The sequence below is a fragment of the Equus caballus genome, chromosome 16 (genome assembly GCF_041296265.1).
Source record: "Equus caballus isolate H_3958 breed thoroughbred chromosome 16, TB-T2T, whole genome shotgun sequence".
In the NCBI taxonomy this organism is placed as follows: Eukaryota; Metazoa; Chordata; class Mammalia; order Perissodactyla; family Equidae; genus Equus; species Equus caballus.
The window spans coordinates 24717133-24744503 of NC_091699.1; the positions used below are offsets into that span (position 1 = coordinate 24717133).

Consider the following 27371-nt stretch of genomic DNA (forward strand, 5'->3'; position numbering starts at 1 on the left):
TGTCATTCTGATTTATATTTGTCCCTAATTTTGCATATACAAAACAATTTATTTAAAATAGAAAATGAATTATTTCACCGTAAAGGAGAAACGACATTTTTTGTTTTTGTTTTAATGTGTCCTACAATTATATGACACAATCTCTTTCTTTCAGGAAATTCTTTAGATATGTGTGCTATTGTTCAAGCATTCTTAAAATAATAGGAGTTTTCATAATTTCTGATGCATTGTTATTTATCTTTGAAATGCTATGTGTCACACCTTGACCTCGCTGGCCTAACAAAGAAAACTACCTCTATTTTTAATACTTTAACATCATTTAGGAGTCAAGCAAAATTTTAACTTGTCAATTTGTTAAAACTGGCTATACAGAAGCAGCAGAGCATAATCAAGGTATTTTTATCTCCCAGGTCATTTTCACATTTAGTCATTTTTATAGAATGAATTTACTATTTTCCTGTAACAAATTCAACACCATAGAATTATTTTTTAATGTAATCTGTTTTAAGTCAAATAGAACTAGAACTAAGATCACTGCAGAGTACTCAAAGTAATAAAGCTACTGAAATTTCTATTAATAATATGAAAGTTTGCAGAGATTTAGCAAATAATTATTTCTAAAAAGATCTCCTAAAAGGGCTAAGCTAGTGAAAGATGATACATTTATTTCAGTGCAGCTAACCACAACATATATTTCTACCTTATTAGAATTTATATTGACAAAACCACCAATTCAAAAATCACTGGATAGATTAAAGCTGTGATGTAATTTCCTACTTTAAATTGTAATGTTGAGCAATGTGGCATTTATAGTATTAGTTAGGAATGCTGTTGTCTGAATTTGATAGAGTTAGATGTGTGCATATGTAGAGAGCACACTTCTGAAATATTCAGAAACTGCTAAAAAAAATCCTGCACATAAAATGAGACTAATCTTGTGTTCACAAAAAAGAACAGAATTTAAGCTCATATATTTTCTGCAGAAGGTTTTAAAATAAAACGACATTACATATTAAAGAGAGATCCAAAGAAGACTAGGAGGCTTCATCAAGTATTAAAGCTAAGTATCCCAGCAAAAAACAAAAAGGATCATACATTCTTAGTTCTTGATTCTTTGAAGAGCTATAATTCATGTACGAAAAATAACGTACTTACTATATCGGATGTCTGCTTTCAACAAATACTGAACTTTAGCACAACTTCAATCCTTGGTGCATTATTTATTTCCTCCTTAACAGTAGCAGAGATGCAAGATGTTCCAAATCTTTACTTTCAGACAGTTTTCTTCAACCACAGTCTTTTACATGTCCTGTTATTTGCTTCAGCATCTATGAAACAACTCCATCCTTCACAATAATCAAAACCCTTGAAGCAATCCACATCTGCTTCTTAAACTGAATTTCAAATCTACTCACAGAAAAACTCTGCTTTGTATTTTCTTTCAGAAAGTTTTGCGGGTTGAATATTCCAAATTCCTTTAACATACCAGAGAGCACTAAATGGTAAGAATTACATTACTGCAGCTCCTTAGATTATAACTGATAAGGTGAGCCTTTTACATTTATATTGGGTTCTGAGGAGCTGATGCCATACTGGTCTAATAATTAATAATTCATGGAGCCAAATTACAGCCTTAGAAGGAAACAGCCACTTTGACTAGTTCTTTCATAATCCTCTGATTTATGTATGACAGCACAGAGAGTTCTATGAGAGGTTAATAATAAAAAAAAAAAAAAGAAAGAAAAATTCCAGACATAACACTTGAGTTTTAAAATTAGTACTGCCTTTGCACAAGCTGGGTTTGTTGTGGCATCATGGGAGTTCTATCTCTTCGAGCACAGTCAATTCAAAGGGATACCATTTTAAATGAGAATCTGGCTAGCGAAGATGTCCAGGGAAAAGTAAGGAATGCAGAAGGTTGGGGAAGTGGGCAGTAAACTCAATCTGAGGAGCTCTTTGGACCAAAAAGGGGGAGGAGGGAATTTAACCCTACTGCTTCTAAAAAGTAGGTGCTTTTTTTCATTTTTTTGAGGAAGACTGGCCCTGAGCTAACATCTGTGCCCATCTTCCTCCACTTTATATGTGGGACGCCTACCACAGCATGGCTTGCCAAGCAGTGCCATGTCTGCACCCTGGATCCGAACCGGCGAACCCCGGGCCGCCAAAGCAGAACGTGCGCACTTAACCGCTGCTCCACCAGGCCAGCACCTAAAAAGTAGGCTTTAACAGGATTCCTGAGAGGACATTTCAGGTTCAAATCTACCTTCTGTCCATCTCATTATCCCTCACACCCGAAAACAGATCAGTCAGAGACACAATCACCATGCATGCACTTTGTGTGCCTGTGTGTTTTTTGCTCTTTCGCACATGAGTATTTGGCTACACACAATAATTCATATATAACGGTTTCTTCAATGCATGGGCAGCCCATAATATGTAAGCCTTAATAATTTTAAAGAATATTTTTTGAGAAATAATTTACATATAGTAACCTGTACAGATCTGAAGTGTACAGTTCAATCCATAGTCCTATCAAGATACAGACTGTTTTCATCACTCCTGGGTTCCCTTATATTGCTGCCCAGTCAACATCCTGCCCTCAAAGGAACTGATTTCTTGCATTATAGATTATGTTACCTATTCTAGTGTTCTACATAAATGGAATCATCATAAAGTATGTATTTCTTTGTATCTAGATTCTTTTATTCAACATGTTTCAAGATTCATACATGTTGTTGCCTTTTATTGCTGAATAGTTTTCCATTGTATGAATACGCCACCGTTTTCTTACCTATTCTTCTGTTGATAGACACTTCGGCTGTTTCAAGTTTTTTGTGACTGTGAATAAAGCTGCGATGAACATTCTGATCTAAGGCTTTTCGCAGATATGTTTTCACGCCTCTTGGATAAATTTCCGTGTATAGAAACATAATTCCTAGGTCATAGTATAGATTTATTTTAACTTTTTATGAAACTGTCAAAGTATTTTCCAAAGTAATTGCCCCACTTAACATTCCCACCCATAATGTATGAGAGTTCTCGTTGTTCCACATCCATGCCAATATTTGTTGGTATCAATTTCCTTCCTTTTAGCCATTTAGTGGGTAAAGCAGTATGTCATGGTTTTAATTTTCATTTCTCTTATAACTTATCATATTGAGCACTTTTTTCATGGGCTTATAGGAATAAGGCTCCATCTTCACTAATTGTTAATAAAGTGGGCTTTGACTTAGTGGTAGATCAAAAAGAGATTTTCCATGCAGGCCTAAGCCTCAGGGTCTTTGAAACAGTGTATCTGTAATACACTATCTTCCCATTTAGCTAGGTCTAGTCCCTGCCCCTGTGTTTCCTGTTAGCATGGAAACCCTAAGGCCTGCTTACTCAGCCCTTAGTGACCCCCTTTATTCTAGTTTGAAGATGCTATGTATTTTGGTATTTTTTTTTCATTCTCAATATTCAAAAAAAACCCCGTCCTTTTCATATACAGTGACATTCTCTTGGCAAACACACGTTCATTGGCATGCCTAAGAATTTAGCTTTCATTGATCAGCTTTGGACTAGAGAGACTGGTGTTTGAATATCCATGGGTAACCCTGACCAAAACAGGAGTCTTGAGCTTTGCTTTCCTTATTTGTAAAATGAAAATAATAGCTCTCCCTTAGGGTTGTTATGAGCATTAAAATAGACAATTCATATATGACATATCTGGACCCATGGAGAGCAGTGATGGTGAGGAGGTGTTGGCAATTGTGGTTCCAAAAGGTGATCTCACTTCACACTCATAATTATTTTCTTTGAGTGCTATACTGGATTTATGATAATTCTTTCCTATCTTTCACTTGATCTCTTCAGGTATATCATTTACCATCTGTGAGCTTCAATGATAATAGTTATACTTAACAAGTATTTATAGTTTATGTAAACCAAAGTTCATATAATGATAACAATATAAAAAGAAGGTAATGTATTCAAAATGTTCCATATTATTGCACCTTATATAATCTCATAGAGTAAGTTAGACCCATACACACAAGTACTGATTATTTTATTAAGTGCATATCTGCAGACAGAGTAAAGATATCTATATTTCTCTACCTATATAAGTATGGTAGAATAGACAAAAAGAAATACAACCCATGTCTATGAAAAAACAAAAATGTACCAAAAGGAATGACTGATTAGTATCTGTCATATATTATCACCTCAAGAGTTTGTGGAAAGATGAGTGATGTTATGTGTTGAATTTTGTTCCCCCAAAACTTCATATGTAGAAGTCCCAACTCCCAGTATCTCATAATGTGACCTTATTTGGAAACAGAGCTATTGCAGATGTAATTAGTTAAATTAAGATAATGTCATTCGGGTGGGCCTTAATCCAATAGACTAGTGTCCTTATAAAAGGGGAAATTTGGAGGGGCTAGCCCCGTGGCCGAGTGGTTCAGTTCGCGCGCTCCGCTGTAGGCGGCCCAGTGTTTCGTTGGTTCGAATCCTGGGCGCGGACATGGCACTGCTCATCAGACCACGCTGAGGCAGCGTCCCACATGCCACAACTAGAAGGACCCACAACGAAGAATATACAACTATGTACTGGGGGGCTTTGGGGAGAAAAAGGAAAAATAAAAAAAAAATCTTTAAAAAAAAAAAGGGGGAAATTTGGAGACAGACACACAGGAAAAAGTCAATGTGAAAATGAAGATAGAGATCTACAAGCCAAGAATTCCAAAGACTACAAGCCAACCACAAGAAGGCAGAAGAATGGTACGGAAGAGATTGACTCACAGCCCTCAGAAGGAATCAACACTGCTGACACACCTTGACCAAGGCTTTCTAGACTTCAGAACTGTGAGATAATACATTTTTCTGTTTTAAGCCACCCAGTTTGTAGCACTATGTTACAGAAGCCCTAGAAAACTCATGCAATGGGTAAGTCAAGTGTTCCAGAAAGAGAGGCTACAGAGAATTAATCCCATGTCTCCTTGGTCATGAAGACTGTGCATATATTTATAAACTCATGATAACAGGCATAATAAGTAGCCAACCAATGACAGACATTTAATGACAAGGACTTGATGGATATGAGGGTGCAGAGCAGAGTTTCCAAAGGAGGTGTTAGGGGTCATAAAGGGGAAGGAGAAGAAGCTAAGTTCATATGAAATCATAAAATCTCTACCAGGAGACAGTGGATGATGAACTTCCTAAAGAGGAATCCTCACATGGGAACAAAGTGACAACTGTTTTTGCTTCCTTGATACTAAGTTGTCCTTAGAAAAGACAGCCAAATGGATTTGGGAAGACTGAGAAACAGTCTGGTAGAATTTGATTTAGCTTTCTGATTTGGGGTCATGGAGGAAAATTTTTCCTGGCTGGGCATTACTAGCAGGGTGCAATTTGGAGGAGGTTCAGTTCTATTCTGACCTCAAAAGCAGCTGCAATGACTGTAACACGTTCATTGAACGTTCATTGAAACAAGTTGAATAAAAACTCACTCCAGTTACTTAACACTGTTGTCCTTACTTGATCCACCTAACAAGCCAACTGAGAACACCAGTTTAAGGGGCTTTATTCCACTTTCTAAAACTGGTGGGTCATCAGAATCCTTACAATAAGCTCTCATGAGTCACAAGCTCAAACAAAAAGCTAGCTACTAAAGTTTTTATGATTTTATGATTGGAGATGATCTTTGATTCTCAAAAATCAGTTTTTGGGATCATGAAACTCAAAATCCTTGTTGGGGTCATGAAGATATCCAATACAATGTTCATGTAGCCAGTTATCTTTCTCAATCTATGAAGGCATCACATGAAAACGTTCCTTGTGCTCCATCCTTTATTCATTATACTATCCAACAAAATGAGGTTCAATTTCCTCTGATATATATTTTCTTTGCAGGACAAGTTGGTAGAGTTTTGAGGTGTAGAACAAGAACAGAAATTAGGAAGCTGAATTTGTATACTTGGTTTTTCTCTCCTCTAGCTCTATGACCTTAAACAGCTACTTTGTTGTAGTCTTAATGAAACACCACAGCTTTTGAATTTTTCTTAGGGTTTGTCATGGCTTCATATATTGAATTTGATAATGACTCTCAACCATGCAGGGCTGAGATAATGCAATTGTAAAAATGGTCAGAATAGGGGCTAGCATGGATTTAACGAGGAAACAAGGAGTCAAATGAGCTTAAAATAAGTACACAGTAAATGACTCTAACACACTCTTAGTATGCATTCTGTTTCACTTTTCCGCTTCAGTAATTTTGGGTTAGATGCTGGTTAATACATTTGAAGATATGGAAGTTACCCAACCCCATAAACAAAGGTACTCCTCAGATGCTAGCCATGTTATCATGTTAGCATGACGCCCACAGGTAGTGGGGCCGGGAAGGTCAATATTGAGCCCATTACAAACTAAATCTGGCTCTCATATTACAGTCCAGCTATTCAGATCTGTAAGGAACACCTGTTATTAGAATTTTAAGCCAGATAATAACCATTATGAATTCTGCTTTGCATCTTTTATTTTATAACCTAAAAAATGTACTTACAGAACAATATATCTTCTACAAGAAGGAAATGTCTTTTCAGAGTTCATGCTATTTAAAAGGCATTCAATTGAAAGCTCAGGATTAGTAATTCTCTGAGCAAAATTTCCCAGTACAATAAATAAATAAAACACCATTATTTAGAAATTAAAGTGGCTTGATGAAGGCTCAGTTATATGTCCAGTATTATTTTTCTGTAAAACTATTCTACTTCTACAAACATCATTTTACATCAGAAGAAGTTAGGTGGTGACAAAACCTATAAATCCTATTTAGGTTATTCCTCAATCACTAACTTCATGGAAAATATTTAACTTTTATGTTACTCTCAAAGTAGAAGCCATTAGCTCTCTAGATGGCTTACAATGATTTCAATGGGAAAAATACAAATCTTTGGTTTTCACATCAGTTTAGTTTATAAACAAGCAGGATGCTAATGCTATACCATGTGTTTTCTGAAGCAAGTGTAACGTTTTTATTCAGGGTGCATCAGTATTTAAAATTGCTTTCTTGTGGTTATTTTGCTCTCTGTCAATGAAGGAGACATACAAGATCCATTCTCTCAAGGAATATACATTTTATCAAAGGGCGTAGACCATAGCAAGGGGAGAAAATGAAAAGAGGGAAAGGAAGGAAAAAAGTAGTGAAGGAGAGAGATTAAGGATGAACAAACAATAAATAGATAAATTCCAGTAGTAGTAACTACTAGCAGAGAAATAAAATAAGGCTATTGGTTTTAAAATAAGGACAGATCAGTGGCCAAAGCCTTTGAGGAGGTAAATATTTACTCTGAAAACAAAATAGTGAGAGCGTACCAGCCATGTGAAGATATATCAAGGGGGAAGAGTATTCTTGACTGAGAATGGGAAGTTCAACAGGCAGAAACGAGTAGCAAGAATTAAAATCAGATTGGTTAGGCAGGTTTCCAATCATGTTAAGATTCTACAGGCCATAGCATGGAGTTTGGATTTTATTCTGAGAGCAACCAAAGGAGTGAAACAATGTTTGTAACGTTGAGTCCTGAATCTCAGCTTTTCATCCACTGAGAATGCCACTGCAGGGGTTGCAAGAGAAAACAGTTCTGATATACCTACTTTTTGTGCATTTTTGTATTCAGAACATTCAGTTACAAGAGACAGATTAACCATATATAAGTAGTGTATTATGGTATTAACAATAACTAGAAATGTTTAACCAAACATATCTACAACTCATCAGAAATATTTCTAGCATTTAACTCTCCATTTTAAGTGCCTTTTGCAGAGGGAAGATATAAAGAAATTGTTTTCCAAAACATATACTGTTTAATTTCATACATTTTAAATTAGGTCTACTGAGTAAATTTGGAATAAAAGCCTTCCCCAAAATCACAATACTATATTTAATTAATTTCATTACATGGAAACCAAAAATGACAGATACTGAGTATTATTTTAACCATGTTTTCAGAGTAGCTGATAGCATTCTTCTAGAACTTCACAGCTTGCATGGTACAGTGCAATTTTAAAATCAATTTTGTTCACACTTTGTTCTTGGGAAGACCAGTTCTTTATTTTCTGTCTTCTGATGATACACATAGTTCAGGTATAATGGGTGGAACATAAAAAATAATGAAGAATAATGGACGTGTGTTCCTTAAAACTGGTATTGCAAGTCTTGCAGAAAAAACAGCAAAACAAAGCAAGGAAACCTCCTTTGAGCACTGGCTTTTTGGATAGGAACTCAGACATAAAAAGAAAAGTGAAATTCATCCAGATGTCTACTTTTAAGTTTATGATAAATTAAATTCTTTATAATTAAGATTTATAATTTTTCAAATATTTTCCATTATTATATTTTTATTTCACCTATAAATCAAATAATAATTTAGGCAAATTTCTTTGTGAATAAAAAGGCAACTACTTAAAATGGAAGAGGGTAGCATTATTATTATTAATAATAATTTTGACATCTTGGTCAAAATAAAACAAAACAGAAATCACGTCTCCTTTGATAAAAAATAAATTCCTACTAGCAGCAATACTCTATGCCGATTTAATTTTTAAATGTTCTTCTTTTCATTGTTAACAAAGATATGCCTTGAGAACATTAGAAATAACTCATCAGGTTAATATATTTCAAAAGTGATTTGCAGGACACTGTGATGTCAGCATCAGGGCAGAGTGAGTGCTTCTCTTAGACTATCTCCTCTGAAATACGATAAAAATGACATTCATATACCAACAGAGGACATTCACACAACACAAAAGAAACCCATGCAGCCATATGTCTGAAGGTGGAGGAAATGGAAGGTCATCTGCTCTCCCTCCTGAATGGCAGAGACCGTGGGAATGTGTGTGGCTCTGAGAGGAGAGGGCGGGAAAGCAGCCCTCCAGGGGAACACCTTTGCACTTCAAGTTCCCTCAGCTGGAGGGAAAGTCTGACACAGTGGTGGCTAAGCTATTGCAAGGTTGTCTTCATCAAGCCAGCAGCCCAGGACAGCAGACAGTAAGGGCAGAGCGAGAAGCCCCCAGGATCGCACAGGCAAAAGAAACTGCCCCTCCCCTTGCATGGTGCTCTGGCTCAGCCAGTTGGCCAGAGCACCCATGCATACCACAGCAAAGCAGCAGCTGTTAGCAAGTGAGCCACACACACTGGGGGGCTCAGAATACACAGCTCTTGATGCCCACCCATGGGCAGCAGGTGGAAGCTGCCACAAAATACTGTCACTATGAGAAGGCACAAATCCACAACACCAAACAATATGAAAAAATATTTGAGTATTCTACACCAGAAGGAAAATGACAAGCACCTAGAAGTCAATCCTGAAGGCACAGAAATTCATAATCTAAATGACTGAGAATTCAAAAGAGCTATCATAAAAAGCTCAATGAGTTACAAGATAATACAGATAGACAATTGACTGAAATCAGGGACTTCTTCATATAAGAGATTGAAACTATAAAAACCAATCAGAAATGCTGGAAATGAAAAACACATGGATAAGATAAAGAAAAATCTAGAATCTCTGAATAACAGAGCTGGTATTATGAAGGACAGAATTAGCAGCTCAGAGGACAGCAATATAGAAAGGCTTCAGATGGAGGAGGAGAGAGAATTAAGACTAAAGAAAAGTGAAGAAATTCTCTTAGAAATATCCGAGTCAATTAGGAAATGCAACATAAGGATTAAACATATTCCAGAGGGAGAAAAGAAGGAGAATGGAGCAGAAAGCTTGTTCAAAGAAATAATAGCTGAGAACTTCCCAAACCTGGGGCAGGAGCTAGAAATATAAGTGAAAGAAGCTATCAGAGCTCCTAATTTTATCAATGTTAAAAGACCTTCTCCAAATCATATAGTAGTAAAGGTGGCAAAATCAAATGACAAAGAAAATACATTAAGGGCAGCAAGGCAGAAGAAAATAACTTGTAAAAGAACTCCTAACAGGCTTTCAGGAGATTTCTCAGCAAAAACCTTACAGACGAGGAGAGAGTGTAATGATATATTCAAAATTATGAAAGACAAAAACTTTCATCCAAGAATACTATATATAGCAAAAAGATCCTTCAGATATGATGAAGGAAAAAAAGCTTTCCCAGATAAATAAAAACTGAGGGAGTTCATCCCCACAAAATGCCGCCCTACAAGAAATGCTCAAGAACGCACTCATACCTGAAAAAAAAAAAGAAAGAGATTACAAAGACTTGAGCAAGGAGATAAATACATAGACAAAATCAGAAAGCTGCAGCTCTCTATCAGAACAGGTTAGCAAATACTTAATTATAACATTAAAAATAAAGAGAAGGAAAACATCAAAAATGAATGTAATCTTGTCATTTTAACCACACAGTCACAACAGAAGATGGAATAAGTTGTGACAATAATAACTTAGAAGGGGAAGAGGTGGGGGCTGGAATTGGCTTAGTCTAAGGAAATAAGAGGATATCAGAAAATGGACTATCACATCTATGACATTTTTTATAGAAACATCATGGTAACCACTAAACAAATAATCAGAACAGAGACACAAATGATAATTAAAAAGAAAACTAAGAAAACCATCATAGAGAACTACCAAGTTGAATTGGTAGTCCAAAATACACAGGACAAGAAACAAAGGAAAAACAGAATAACCAAAAAACGATTGATAAAATGGCAGCATCAAGCCCTCATATATCAATAATCACTCTAAATATAAATGGATTGAATTCTCCAATCAAAAGACACAGAGTGGCAGGATGGATTAAAAAACAGGACACAACAATATGCTGCCTCTAGGAAACACATCTCAATCCCAAAGACAAACACAGACTCAGAATGAAGGAATGGAAGACAATACTCCAAGCCAATGGCAAACAAAACAAAACAGGTGTTGCCATACTGATATTAGATAAAGTAGACTTCAAGACAAAACAGGTAAAGAGAGACAAGGAAGGGCAGTATAAGATGATAAAAGGGACATTCCACCAAGAGGACAAAACACTTAAAAATATATATGCACCCAACACAGGAGCACCAAAGTAACTAAAGCAACTATTAACAAACCGAAAAGGAGATATTAACAACAACACAATAGAAGTAGGGGACCTTAACACCCCACTTTCATCAATGGATAGATCATCCATACAGAAAGTAAACAAGGAAATAGTGGATTTAAATGAAAAACTAGACAAGATAGAGTTAATAGATATACGTAGAACACTCCATCCAAAAATACAAATTTAAGAAGATTGAAATCATATCAAGAACCTTTTGTGACCACAATACTATGAAACTAGAAATAACCTATAAGAAAAAAGCTTGGAAAGTGAAAAATATGTGGAGACTAAATAACATGTTGCTGAGAAACCAACAGATCATTGAAGAAATTAAAGGACAAATAAAAGAATATGTGGAGACAAATGTGAATGAAAATACACCATACTAATTCATATGGGATGCAGTAAAATTGGTCCTAAGAGGGAAATTCATAACAATACAGGCCCACCTTAACAAATAAGAAAAATCTCAAATAAGCAATCTCAACTACACCTAACAGAATTACAAAGAGAAGAAAAACAAAGCCCAAAGTCAGCAGAAGGAGGGAAATAAAAAAAAAGAGCAGAAATAAATGAAATACAAACAAACAAACAAAAACACAGTAGAAAGGATCAATGAAGCAAAAAGCTGGTTTTTTGAGAAGATAAGCAAAATTGATAAGGCCTTAGCTAGACCCACTAAGCAAAAAAGAAAGAAGTCTCAAATAAATAAAATTAGAAAGAGGAGAAATTATAACAGATACCACAGAAATATAAAGGATTATAAGAGAATACTATGAAAAACTATATACCAACAAATTGGACAATCTAGAAAAAAACGTATAAATTCTTAGACTCATACAATCTCCCAAATCTGAACCAAGAAGAAACAGAGAATCTGAATACACCAATCACAAGTAAAGAGATTGAAACACTAATCAAAAACCTCCCCCAAAATAAAAGTCCAGGACCAGACGGCTTCTCTGGGGAATTCTACCAAACATTCAAAGAAGATTTAATACCTATCCTTCTTCAAAAACCTGAAGAAGACGGAACATTTCCTAACTCATTCTATAAGTCCAACATTTCCCTGATAACAAAACCAGACAAGGACACCACAAAGAAGTAAAATTACAGGCCAATATCACTGATGAATATAGATGCAAAACTTCTCAACAAAATATTGGCAAACTGAATACAGCAATACATTAAATTGATCATATACCATGATCAAGTGGGATTTATACCAGGGACATAGGGATGGTTCAACATCTGCAAATCAATCAATGTGATACATCACATTAAGAAAATGAGAAATAAAAACCACATGATCAGCTGAATAGATGCAGAAAAAGTATTTGACAGTATCCAATATCCATTTATGACAAAGACTCTCAATAATATGGGCATAGAAGGAAAGTACCTCAACATAATAAAGGCCATATATGACAGACCCACAGCTAATATCATACTAGACAGGGAAAAATTGAAAGCCATTCCTCTGAGAACAGGAATAAGACAAGGGTGCCTACTCTCACCACTCTTATTGAACATAGTACTGGAGGTTTTGGCTAGAACAATTAGGCAAGAAAAAAAAATAAAAGGGTTCCAAATATGCAATGAAGAAGTGAAACTCTTGCTTTTTTCAGATGATATGAATTTATATATATAGAAAACCCTAAAGAATCCATTAGAAAACTATGAGAAATAATCAACAACTACAGCAAAGTTGCAGGGTACAAAATCAACTTACAAAAATCAGTTGCATTTCCATATTCTAAGAACAAACTAACAGAAAGAGAACTCAAGAATACAATCTCATTTACAAACGCAACAAAAAGAATAAAATATCTAGGGAGAAATTTAACCAAGGAGGTGAAAGATCTATATAATGAAACCTATAAGAATTATGGAAATAAATTGATGATGACATAAGGAAATGGAAAGATATTCCATGCACATGGCTTGAAAGAATAAATATAGTTAAAATGTCCATACTACCTAAAGCAATCTACAGATTCAATGCAATCCCAATCAGAACCTCCACAACACTCTTCACAGAAACAGTACAAAGAATCCTAAAATTCATATGGGGCAACAAAAGATCCCAAATAGCCAAAGCAATCCTGAGAAAAAAGAACAAAGCTAGAGGCATCACAATCCCTCACTTCAAAACATACTACAAAGCTATAATAATCAAAACAGCATGGTACTGGTACAAAAACAGACACACAGATCAATGGAACAGAATTGAAAGCCCAGAAATAGAACCACACATCTGTAGACAGCTAATCTTCGACAAAGGTGCCAAGAACATACAATGGAAAAAGGCAAGTCTCTTCAGTAAACGGTGTTGGGAAAACTGGACAGCCACAAGCAAAAGAATGAAAGTAGACCATTTATCTTTCACCATACAGAAAAATTAACTCAAAATGGATCAAAGACTTGAAGGTAAGACATGAAACCATAAAACTCCTAGAAGAAAATATAGGCAGTACACTCTTAGACATTGGTCTTAGAAGGATGTTTTTGAATACCATGTCTACTCAGACAAGGGAAACAAAAGAAAAAATAAACAAATGGGACTTCATCAGACTAGACCTTCTGCAAGGGAAAGGAAACCAGGAACAGAATGAAAAGACAACCCACCAACTGTGACAAAATATTTATAAATCATGTATCTGACAAGGGGTTAATCTCCAAAATATATATAGAACTCACACAACTGAGCAATAAAGAAAACAAACAAGCCAATCAAAAAACGGGCAGAGGATATGAAGAGACATTTCTCCAAAGAAGATATACAGATGGCCAATAGGCACACAAAAAATGTTCAACATCACTAATCACCAGGGAAATGCAAATCAAAACTACACTAAGATATCACCTTACACTTGTAAGAATGGCTATAGTCACCAAGAGAAAAAATAACAAATGTTAGAGAGGATGTGGGGAAAAGCTGGTGGGAATGCAAACTGGTGCAGCCACTATGGAAAAAAAATGGAGATTTCTCCAAAAATTAAATAGAAATACCATATGATCCAGCTATCCCACTACTGGGTATTTATCCCAAGAATGTGAAATCAACAATTCAAAGAGACTTATGTACCCCTATGTTCACTGCAGCATTATTCACCATAAGCAAGAAGTGGAAGCAACCCAAGCGCCTATCGACTGATGATTGGATAAAGAAGATATGGTATATATATACAATGGAATACTACTCAGCCATAAAAAAAAGACAAAATCGTCCCACTCACAATAACGCAGATGGAGCTTGAGGGTATTACGTTAAGTGAAATAAGCCAGACAGAGAAAGACAAACACCATATGACTTCACTCATATTTGGAAGATAAACTAACATATGGACAAAGAGAACCATTTAGTAGTTAGCAGCAGGGAAGGAGGTCAGGGGGTGGGCACAAGGGGTGACGGGGCACATTTATATGGTGACTGACAAATAATAACGTACAACTGGAATTTCATAATGTTATAAACTATTTTGACCTCAATAAAACTAAAAAAAGTGATTTGCAAACTGTTTATAAAACATTACTTCTATTACTAGTAGAACCACCATCCTTGAATTACTGCAAACATTTTTAAGACACATACAACAAAAGAACGGTCTGTGTCAAAACTTAACTGAAATAAAGATGCAAAGCCAGCAGATGGACAGAAAGAAAAAGGGAGATATTCATGGATTTGGTACATAAATGACTTGTATAAATTTTATCTTTCTCCTTTACCAATCACCAGTAAAGAGGTAATCTTTAAGTCAAATACTCAGTTGTAGTTACATCTTATCTCATATTCTTTGGTAATTATCTTCTACGCTCAATGCAATTTTTGAATTCTCAATTTATTTTTAATTATCCTACTTATGGATTTCAGTTAAAACGCACCCCAAATAATTTTTGAACGGGTACATAATATTTAATGAATACTTGTTGAGATGTTTCCCCTTTGTTTCTAAAGAGGAAAATATGTCCTTAGCCATCAATTTTTTAGCTAAAAGCTGCAAACAGAAATAGTTTTGCAATTTTCATACATCTTAGAAATTTTCCAGCTTCAAGCATGTGAAATGTTGCTGTACCCCTTACATAAACTTCCCCAAAACTTATTGCTAAAAATGCAAACATCTTTTCCAACAAATATTTTAAATGTAATGTAAACATATTTTACAAATAATGATTTAAAATAATTCCACAAAACCAGACTATTATAGCATTCTCGAATATTGCTAGTTAGATGAACTGGCCCCAGATGGTACAAGCATTCTTTATTGTCTGAAGTGGTTACAAAAAACTAGGCCCACAGAAAAAGACTATGAATTAGACATCTCAATATTGCAACCTCATCACCTGGCCACTCTGATGCCACCAGACAAAGGTCGAGCAGAAAGCAAAGCAATTTGGGGGGCGGGGAGGGGGGGGGGACATAACACATTCAGAAAGAAAGCAGAGATTTAGTTAAATAAGCATTCATTCTTCCCTTCCAGGGACCATGCTAGGCAATGAGATATAAGGATGAATAGTCATAGGCCCTTCCCTGAGGAATTCATGGTCTGATGACACAAATATGTGAACAAATACATGGTGACAGGACAATTAATAAATTAATTACAATTAATAAGTAGTATGTGCAAGGTATAGTAATATGTAGTTACTGTAATATGGAGATGGGGTGATCGCCTATCTTTTGAACATAGGGGAAGGTTTCTCAGAAGTGATGCCTGAGTTCATATTAATTTATTCATTCATTTACCAAATCTTGATGGAGCATTGTTATAGGTTGAACTGCGTCCCTCTAAAAGAGACATTGAAGTCCAAATCCCTAGTACCTGTGAATGTGACCTATTTGGAAATAGGGTCTTTGCAGATGTAATCAAGTTAAGATGAGGACATTAGAGTGAGCCATAATCCAATATGAGTAGTGTCCTTACAAGAAGAGGAAAATCTGGACATACCCACAGATACAGAGGGAATATGGCCAAGTAAAGACAGAGGCAGAGATGGAAGCTCTGTTCCCACAAGCCACAGAATGTATCAGGTCACCAGAAGCTGGAAGAGGCAAAGGATCCTTCCCTACAGGTTTTAGAGGGAGCATGGCTCTGACAACACCTTGATTTTGGAATTCAAGACTGCAGGACTGTAACAGAATAGATTTTTGTGGTTTTAAGCCACTTGGTGTATGGTACTTTGTTACAGAACCCTAAGAAACTCATACAAGTATCTACTTGGACAACACACCACGAAAGTTGCTTAGGAAATAGTGGTGAAAAGGACAAAGACTGCCCCAGATACTAACTAGGTTGTTCTGGACAATGAGAGTAATTGAAACAAAACCCCATATTATGAACTGGTATTGTTTGTTGAGAGAGTTGTAAGCGATTTGATATAACTGTAGAAAAAAGTAGGATAATGAGTCTGGAGAGTAAGCCAGGGGCCAGATCATAAAAACTCTTCAACGTCATGGGAAAGAGTATGAGTTTGACCCTGTTGACAACAGTATGGCTATGGTTTAAGCTAGGGAAATGATGATACGCTTATACTTTCAACAGGTCACTCTGATAGCAGCGAGATAATGGATTTGTTCTAGGCAACATCCAAAGGAGTGAGACTAGTTTGGAAGCTACAGTAATATGCCAAACAAGAGATAAAATGAGAATCCGAGGGGAGGTAGTGGGAGCAACAATGACCTTCAAGCCAAATGATTTCAAACTTAGAGCAATGTAGAAGGGGCTATATGGAACTAATTTCTTTAAAAAGAATATTGTTTAAGGCAGTGTGTTAGGAAAAAAAAAAGAAAAACCCTCAGAAATACATAAAAAGAGAAGGAAAATTAGTCTTTCCAGTCAGAAACCAAAGACATAACGTAGAGATGTCACGGGCACATACACACAAAAATATGTTGAGTTGTTTGTGGTATGGGAGCCAGAGAGAAATGTGTATGAGGGAACTGCTTGAAATGCTAGACTAAGAGCATGGTAGATGTGAGAGTCCTATTTGAGTCTCAAAGCAGAAAAGGAGACTTCCACAAAGGGACTGCCTTTAAGTCTTGACCCAGCTGAGCATTTGCAGTTTACTCTGACTTAAGATTTGCTTTTGACAAACTCATAATTTCCCAATCTATTGTGTTTAAAAAAAAAAAAGCCATTAAAATAAACATATAAATATGTCTCTCCTTGGCATTCTCTGACATTAAATCTAAACAGTAAGAAAAGGCCTCTTGCTTTTTTCTCCCAATTTAATCTAATAGATGGATTTATATGCTCTTGAGTAATTGTGTGACTTTGGAAGAGGCAAGACAAGAACCTGAATGGAAGCCCAACACTACTGGCCTAGGGAAACTTAACTCAGGGTCATAGTCCTTGCTCTCCAGCTGCTCAGAATTATTGAACTTCTGCAAGTCAGTCAATACACCGAGGCCTATGTTTAGGCTCATCTTGTTCAACATTTTATTAATAATGATGTTAACAATAATGATAGTGGCTAATGTTTATTGAGCCCTTATCATGTGCCAAACTCCACGCTATGAACTCAATTCATTATCTTATTTCATCCACTCAACAACCCTAAAAAGCAGTCCCTAATCTTATTCTCATCCTACTGATGATGAAATCAGATCTCAGGAAAGATAACTGTAACAAGTGGTGAATTAAGGATTTGAATACTTTTTTAATTATTAAGGTATTACAGTCATTCAGAGGTATCAAATGGCAGCAATATATACATATACATATAAACAGGGTACAGTGTTGTGATTAAATTTATAGACTCTTAACAAGATTTTGTAGGACCAAAATTTAGATCCGGCTCCATCTCTGCTGTGTTACCTGGGACAATTTACCTAAACCCTCTAGGCCTCAGCTTCCTCATATGTGAAACGGGGAAAATAAGTAGTATCTACTTCAAAGGGTTGTGAAAGGATTAAAACAGTTAATATATGAAACTGCATAGAAAGCAGGTAGAAATCACTAGTTAGCTATCGTCATTATCATTTTCATCAACATCATCATCACCTTAATTGTAAGTGGTTACTCATCACTGCAGATATTTAAACAGAGGTTGGACAAATACACAGCAGGGATATTATAAGGAGGATTCACATGCTAGATAGGTAATTAGATAAGATTGTCATTATCCTGTGAGTTAGGATTTGTGATCATATAAGTCTGGGAAATAATAGACAATGTATTACCTTCTTATACTTTCAAAATTAATGTCAGAACTACTGTAAGGGTTTCTCGTCAATGAAGCTGTTTATCTCGTTTTTAACCTAGAATTTCTCAGCTCTGTCAGATGATGCTACCTTTCTTGAAGCTTATACCTGAGTATAACTCACAACATTCTTGTCATTTAAAACATATTATGAAAAGTGCCTAATCTGGAGGCAAAGAGAAACATCTCTAATCTTTGTCTCTAAGCCACCAGTAACTCAAACTCAAATAATAATCACTTAAATGAGCAGAATAGACATGCAAGATGAGCCTTTTAGAGACTAGGTAGCATTTCTGAGAAAATGTTTCTGTTTTACTAATTATGGTTTAGACTGAAAAATGCCTGTGGTGAGAAATCCAAACTCTGATTAACAAATCAAAATAACACAAAAAGTATAAGAAAATAAAGCTAAGCTACTGTCAATAAGGTATATATTTTTTTTTAATATAAAGCTGTAGAGTGGTCTGTGTTTAATATGCCTCTAGCTGAAATCACAGCCATATGTGTACTATCTCCATAAGCAAATCAAAATTATTTTCTATGTTTGAGTGAAACTGGCTTTGTGCATGGTCTTTGCATAAAATTTAGAAAGAACAATAAACTTTCCTGACAGTTTGAAATTACATTTTTTAAATCTTACACAGCTCTAAAGAGATAATTTAGTCTCAGAACCTGCTCCCTTGCTAGCAAAATTTCAAAGTATTGGCAAAAAGATATTATACTATGTGATGTTTTCTGAGTTATTTCCAATGAGCTAAACACATTTTTCAAAATATGCAAAATTTTATAAAGAGTGAATAATTTCTTAAATTACATAATCAAAATGGTACTATAGTATAGCCTTTGTTAAAGAATGAAGATGATTTGCAAGTCATTTTCAAATATTTATTTTAACGGGTATAAAATAAATCTCAAAATATTCAAATTTCCATCCTAAGCTACAGACTAGGAAGGAAGAGACTACCATGTATTATGTATCAAACACTCTTCTAGGCACTTTTACATATTTTATATCATGTAATTCTCACATTAATCATACAGTTCAGATTAATTAATCCCACATTACAGAAGAGAAACGTACAGCTCAAAGAGTTCACATTATGTTCCCAACTTCACCCAACTAGTGAGTGAGAAATAAGGAAGAGATCTAAATGAAAAAGGTCAACTTGATCTTCTGATTCCCAAGTCTAGCCAAGAAACAAACTATGATAAAGCAAATATTGGGGTCCATCTCTCCCTAGAAAAGAAAAAGAAGACAAGTTTAAAAATTCTGAAATAATTGGTAGTCAAGGACACCAGACACCAGAACACAAGAGTGTTGAATTCATAAGAGGAAACACATATGATACATATGGGAGCTGGTCAATTATAAATCAAGTAATCCAGAAATCACAAAATTGCTAGCAGTCTTTGAAGCTAGAAAGAAATGTCTACTCTGCCCTTTTCTCTTTTAGGCATCCCATTTTGTAGACAAAGCTACTAATCTCTAGTGAGTGTAAGTTATTCAGTCTAATGTCAAATAGGATAAAAATAGAAAAAAGAAAAAAAACACAAAGCATGCATGGCAAGCAAGTCAAATCTGGATATACTTAATTTGTTAATAGTCAAGGTAGTAAATGACTCGGGTAAATTGGCCATTTTGTTAGATGTTCACAGGTGCAAAATGAGAATATTTACTTAGCCCACAGAAGTGATGTTCAGATAAACGAATTAAAGTTTGCGAACTGTTCTGAAAATATAAGGTGCTGCAAGAGTGGTAAGCATCATTACTATTCAAATTAACACCTAATCTCACCTGTTCCACAGAGCTATATAAATGTAAAGTAGACTCATTTCATTTCCGTCAACTATTTCCGGCCTCCAAAATTCAACATCTGATCTTTTGGCTCTTTAATATTTTATCCAAATGACTTAAAGAATCAAAAGAGAAAAACAGATCCCGATAACTGACAAACATGGATGCAAACCCTAATGTCATCACCAGGGCTGAAATACACTGGCAATATCCAAATTTCACATAAAAGCTGAAGGGTTGTTTTGGAAAAATCTCATCCTATTTTCCCTAACTTCTGTAAAAACACAATGGACTGAGGAAAGGGAATGATGTTTTTATTTCAAACGATCAACATTTCTTTGAGCACTTATGCTATGAGACAGATAACATCTAATTAAATTCTAACCCAAACCCTATGAACCTGATACTCTTATACCCCATAATTTTTTAGGCTAATGAGGAAACTGTACCATAGAGAGTTTATATATTATTCCCAAGCTCACGTAGTTGAACCAAGTGGTGACAACAGAGTCGAATCCCAGCAGTCTGATTTCTAAGAAAAGCTTTTAATAAATGATATCCCCTATCATCTCCTCGATGTTTTATTTTATAAATATCCATCTCAAGTCCTTAACCAACACTTTACACTAACGTAGCAATTTGGTAACAAAATTGAAAGAAGCCCGTGATACTCTGGATGTAACACCTTTCTTTTTTAGTTTAGGATACTGAGGTCAACCACATTAACAAAATTAACTCTCCAAGGTACTATCAGAAGTTAGCAGGCAAGAGTGGGAACAGAACCCAGAACTTGTAACCTTATGATTTTTCTCTCTACACTAGACAGAGCTGCATGTTTCTTGAAGAATTTTACCCATATTGGAGAGATGAAAGAAAGAGAGAGAGAAAGACAGTCAGACAGACATGGAGGGAAGAAGGGAAGAAGGGAGGGGGAGGCAGAAGAAGGGAAAGACAGGAAAAGAAAGGCAAGTGAAAGAAAAAACTAGGCACTATGATCTGATTATTAGAAAGATTGCCTCAATCCCTTCTGCTGCTTTGGTTATTCCAGGATCCTATTTAAAGAATCACATATCATAACTCTATGGTATAAGAGAATGTGCTAGGCAAGAATGGGAAATATAAGAAGCACAAGCAATGTGTCTGCCCTCATTTAACCCACATGACAATGAAAACCAAAATTGTTAATGTACGGATGGTGATTGAATAAAGCGCCTTACACTGAAAAGTTTATGGAACTACGGTATAACATTTCCTTTCCTCTAATACCAGTAATAAAGGGATGTACTCTTATAAAACACTAATAACAACAATACAAATTCTCCTCTTACTACGGCTGATTCGAAGGGCAGGAAAAGAAAAACAATACCACTTTGAGAATTATTTGAAATCGCTTCCTTCTCAAAAAGAAAAAAAAAAAAAAAAAAGGAGGAGCTGAGCCTGAAGTCTCATGTTCCCATACGCATTAGCTGGATCTTTGGAATCATTTCTCTATTGCAAACACAAATTAATTAGCTGTTTCTCTGATGGACCATGAGAAGGCAAATGGGTCAATGAAATGATAAACACAGTACCTAGCATAAGGTCTAATAAATAGGTTGCCCCCAAAACATATTGAATAAAATAATAAATGAGTGAGCATAGCAAACATTGCTGTCTGTCTGTCCACCAAGACTCATTTTTTCCCTCCTTCCAGGGCATTAAGCTAGATGATATTTCCCAGCTTCCCATGCATAGCCACAGAAGGCCATGCGACTAAAGTCCAACCAATGTGAATGGAAATAAGGCCTGTCCTATAAAACGTCTCACAAGCTGCTCCAGGTTCTTTCCCTCATCCTGCTGACTGGAATGGTGATGCCCAGTATATTCCTGGAAGGCACATGTTGAAGAGGCAGAACCCTCATCTGCCTGAATCCCTGAATAACTGTGTAGATCAGAGGATCACCTCCCTCCCCGACTCCTGAACATGGAACCACTCTGGACTTTTAAGAACTTGAGAAATAAAATTCTATTTTATTGAGTCAATGCATTTTGGGTCCTTTTGTTGCATCTATTTATCCTACCTAAATTAATTCAATGAGTAATCATAGAATTCAAGCCCCAAATCACATGGTGGCATCTAGGTTTTATACCACACATTCAAAATACTGAAACTGCAAGCGTCTACTCCAATTCACACACAACATAAAAGAGCATGACATGACCACAACAGCTAGTGGGAGCTCATCCTTCTACTAACCCATTCTTTCAGAAAAAGAAATCTTTCTGTTGGCATTCTGTTTGCTTAGTAAAAATATTTTATGCAAACTTATACATTATAAATATTCTGAGCAGCTTTAGTTTTACCACGTTCTTAGCTGTAAGGGAGCTCTTTTCCTTTTTTTTTTTTTTTTTTGGTAAAGAAACTCAGATCTAAAATTAGTGTGTTAGTGTGCAAAGATAATGAAACTTGCCTGACCTTTCCTATGAAGACATCACATCTCCAGAGAGGAAAGCTTTTAGTGCACAGGAACAACACATCTGTTGGTGACTTAACAATCTGTGTGTGGGTGAAGGAGGTAGAGAGAAAGACTATGCCTTGCAGGTACAACCAATCATTCTATTATTACTCTGAGTAATGAAGCAAAGTTCAAGATGGCATTTATATTAAAGACAGTTTACTATGTAAGCCATTTGCTTCCTACCAGAGACTGGAACTATCAGAAACATGAATAATATCTTCACTTTTTTTTAAAAAAATCACTGGATATAGTATCTGGAAACAAGAAAGAGAAGAGCTCTCAGTCATTTTCTTTTTGTGTTAATACAGATGGTGCCTTAACACTGTCTCAGAACTATAGATTGATGAAGAATTAGTCAACGTATGGTCAGCACATAACCAATGTGAAAGAAGACAGCAAACATCAAAAGTAGAAATACTACAGCATGTTAAATGTTAACCACACAATTTTTTCTGACAAATGGCCCCCTCCGCAAAACTATACAGAACATAAGGAAACATAAAAATTGAGAGGCATTCTCAAGGTGAAAAGACCTAAAAGAAAAGTGGCAACTATGGACTGTGCTTAATCCATTGAAAACACTTATCTTTATCTCAAAATTTGCCTTATGATACACAGGTACTTATAGTTGAAAGCCCACTTCAAATATTGCCACCTCTTTGAAGGCTTTCCCGACTTGCTTATGGTTGTCCCTGTCCCAAAGGGAAAGATAATCTGCCTTTAGTGTGCTCCCATAACTCTTGGTTCTTATCATAAAATACATCACCATCATCATCACCACAAATATTTACTAGACAATTACTAGGAACATAAAACAGGTAAATGCTCTGAGTTGGATTACAGAATGCATAATAACAATTATTCTATTTCAATTAAATAGCTCAATAGGAACAGATGGAAAAACAGTGCAACACAGAAAATCATTTTCAATATGATGCATAGACTGATGTCTTCAGATTGATAGTGGAGTCCCACAACTCAGTCCTCGGACTACTTTATTCAATAATTAGCACTCTATTGTCACCCAGTAACAGAATAGTAGGTGTTTATCTCACATTTCCTTATCTTTCATGAGTTGTAGAAAACAGCTTTCCTGTAAGGTAGGGCGTCCTTCTATGATTCAGTAAATGGTAAATCTAAGAGGAAAAAAGGAAAATACACCAAATCTTAAGTTGAAAGCAAACAGCAGAGGTTTTGTAGAACCAGTTGTTTTTTTTTTTTTTTTCCAGTTGATCTATGTCAGGCTGGTATAAAAGGGGTGAGCTGAGCATCTGGACCAAAACCAAGGCATTTAACATTTCCAAGCAATTCAGAGGCATGGATGATTTATGATGCTATTCTTAGATTTTTATCATGTGTCCTCTCACTTTATGAAATGTGGACAGGCACATAAACCTGGTGACACTTCATGACATAAAAACAGTGATTGAAGACTGATAAAGAAGAAAGAAAAGAAGAATCATTTTTGTTTGGAGATGTTCAGAACAGGGCAGGCCCCTGGGAAGATGAGTTGAATTTTGCTCCAGCCTGAGTGCCTTTCAGCAGGTGGTAGGAGCTTTGTGCTTAGGCAATCACTGGCCTCCCCTATCTCTAGAAAAAGCAGAATAGGATCTGTGACTTAACTGATATACCTGAGTGGCCTTTTTTGCTGGAGAAGCTGAGGCAGTCATATTATTGAGTATTAAAAGGCCCTGAAGAGAATAAGGCCACTCTAACATACTTTCTATCTTCAAAATGACCCATCTCCTTCAGTATTGGCCAAAAAAAGAAAAGGAAGAAGAAAAAGAAGTGAAGGGGAAAAGGTAGAGTGACTTTTGACATACCCAAAAAAATAGAAACAGCGTGGCATTTTGGCAAAGCTGAAGTTTATTTATAAATCACTTCTCTAGCAGACATCCTCTACAAGACAAAACCATGCCCCAGAAAATCTGTAGGTAGCAATTTCTACTTCGTGAAAAAGATATGTCATATATTTAGAAACTGTTTACTGTCATCAACTTGTTGATTAAGTTCAAACAATATGTAGTCTCATTAAACTTTTTTTGATTGGAGCAGATTTGCACAATGATTTTTTAAGATATCACATTATATGTATATTGCCAGATGGATTTTTGTTTTTTAAAGTGTGTCACTCAATGTAACAATAATGAATGTATTGTGAATTTGCTAAAATAACAACAGATTATATCATAAAATCCTAAATTATATCTAAATATAGATGTAGCATTTCAAAAAGGTCACTAATCTTTTTCTCATTTATTTTATCAATATTTTGACAAGTCACACTTGATTACTATCGCAGAGGACAAAGAATGTGATCTTTCTTTTACTTCACCATTAAATAAAAATTTAAACATTCATTTATATTTTCTGTATTTATGACAGTTTTGGCACTCAAGACTTTTTAATTTCCTCATGGCCAATTGTGTTTAATGACTAAGATATAAATATTTTATTGCTTCTAATAATTATTTCTCATTAGAAGCACAGTCTTACTTCTTCAAATAAATCTTGCCACTTTAGAATGATGCATCAGGAATGTATGATGTCCTAGTTTACACATAGATATGAAGCAAATGAGTGACAGCTCTGGAGATTTCTAGTTAGTGCAACAGACTCTCAAGTACCTATTCTGAAGAATACTGAGTAGTTACAGGTCATTCACTAGCAATCTTATGAGAGATGTAACATTTTTAAGTTAAGCTCTTAATATAAACAGCTGACATGACATTAAAGGAAAAGAGCAACTCTTCTTTCTAGGTATTAGAGTTAAACTACATCAAGAAGCATGGAAGTAAACTTCACTATGGAATGATTTTAAGGGAGCTGAGTGATCCTCCTGCACAGCCTACCTGTATTATCTGAAGCTCAGTCTGGGAGCCAGGGATGAGTAATCCTGAATTTCCCTCACAAACCAATTTATTCCATGACCTATGGCCAGAATACTATAAATAAATGTCTAGGAGTATCACATCTCCTGAGGAGCCCATTTTCCTTTGCTGATTAAATAGGTACTTACACTACAAAAGAACCTTTTCCCTTAGGGGTTCTAAAATAGAGCTGCTTAATGATTCGTGCCACGCATCCTGAAGAACAAAAGTTCTCCTAATCATAGCAAAGAAATCATTATTATTGATTAAAATGTCATTTTAGTCAGAGATCAGGAACCCCAAAAAAGATCATTTTTGCTTTCCAAATGAACCACAAAAAGTTTAAACTGTAAGTGAAATGCCATTCTGTGCTGTTGCAATGAATTTCCAATAATAGTATCTACTTTATATTGGTTCAAAAACATTGCCTTAATTAGGTTGACCTTTAAAGAGCTTTTCTAGAATTGAAATTCTTTAAAATGCTTCCGAATACTATATTCATATGTAATCTATCTATCCAAATAGGATTACAAAAGCTTTAAAATAACAACTTACTATTTGTTTCAGATACCAAATAATATTTTTGTCAATTCTGCCAAATATCAAAATCCTATTTAGAACTCATCAAAAGATTTAAAATTTTAATATTTGCTTATCTCAGTTGAAAATTTACCTAATGCTAAAAATTGTGTTCTTACAATATGGGGCGAGTTGGACAAAAAACAAAACTTGCTTCAAAATATCAAGCCAATTCTAAGCAATGTATCCATTTTGAAGAGTTTGTAGTATATAATAATGACATCCATACTCGTCTAGCTCTTACTTTGGGTTTCAGTGTTTACAAACATTTCTACATACTTTATTCCAGTTAAAATCACAGCATTCCTGGGAGGTACAGAAGGGCAGTCTTCTACAGTCTTACATCAGCTAACAGTGGGGACACGTTCTGAGAAATGCATCATTAGGCAATTCTGTCGTTGTGTGAACATCAGAGCATGTACTTACACAAATTTATATAGTATACCCTACTACATACCTAGGAAATACGGTACTAATCTTATGAAATCACTATCAAATATGCAGTCCTTTGTTGACCAAAATGTCCTTACGTGGCACATAACTGTAGTTTAGAGACGAGGAAAAAGTTTCAGGCAGGGTAATCATTTCATTCCTCTCTAGGTCTTTAACCAGCCACTACCCCTCAGGGAGTGAAACTCCCCTCAACCATGTGGGGCCTACCTCACAGCTTTTCTGACACTCACTAAACGACAACATTGCTTCCTGTATCTGTAATCACTGGATGAACCTTTGAGATTAATTCCTCTAACCTCAGCACTGTTCCCTACCTTAAAAAATTGGGGAGGGGACGATTAGGAATAAAGTGATTTTTCCAAAGTCAAACAATTTATTAGAGCCCACCGGACACTAGACCCCAGATCTTCTGACTCCTGTTAAATTGCTCTTTCTACTGTCTCCTGCCTGTTTTCTTCTTTTCCAGAACTGAAGAGAGAAAACTTTTCTGGTCAGGCTCTGAAAACCAGTTAGCCAGCCCTGAAAGACAATGGAACTGCCTTTGGAAACATTTCTTTTCTTTTTAAATTCAGCTTTTCAGGAGACACTAAGAGTTGGAATTTGGTGTCAACTTTCAACTACATCCCTGATTACAGTTTTTGAAGGATGGGAACCCTTCCTCTAGGGACCTTTCAGCAGTGCACGTGTCACACCCTATAATGAACAAGGAAGAGTATACAAATGAGCCATATATTTTATTGCCCTTTAGATTCTGGATCCTATCACACATTTCCAGCCACAATGTTCATCAGTCTTTTAGTTGATCTATCATATAAAACCATTATTTTAAAAAGTTTTCACATAATTATCATACTTCTTTGCATTCAGCTACTATTAAAAACCACTTACGTCTCCTCCATATGACTGCTTCAGTCATTTAAG

At 35.6% G+C, this 27371-nt stretch overlaps 1 protein-coding gene across 5 annotated transcripts in view; it reads right to left on the reverse strand.

Moving 5' to 3' along the window:
- The window catches only part of CNTN4 (contactin 4), an 874155-nt gene that overhangs the window by 592817 nt on the left and 253967 nt on the right, over positions 1 to 27371 (reverse strand). Inside the window, exon 1 of one of the 5 annotated variants that reach the window (XM_070238570.1) lies at positions 1156 to 1536. The exons of 3 other annotated variants lie outside the window; for them this stretch is intronic. The gene's annotated coding sequence lies outside the window, so the exon portion shown is untranslated. Of the gene's footprint in view, positions 1 to 1155; positions 1537 to 27371 lie in introns of those variants that run through there. One more of the 5 variants, XM_070238576.1, reaches the window with a different exon arrangement.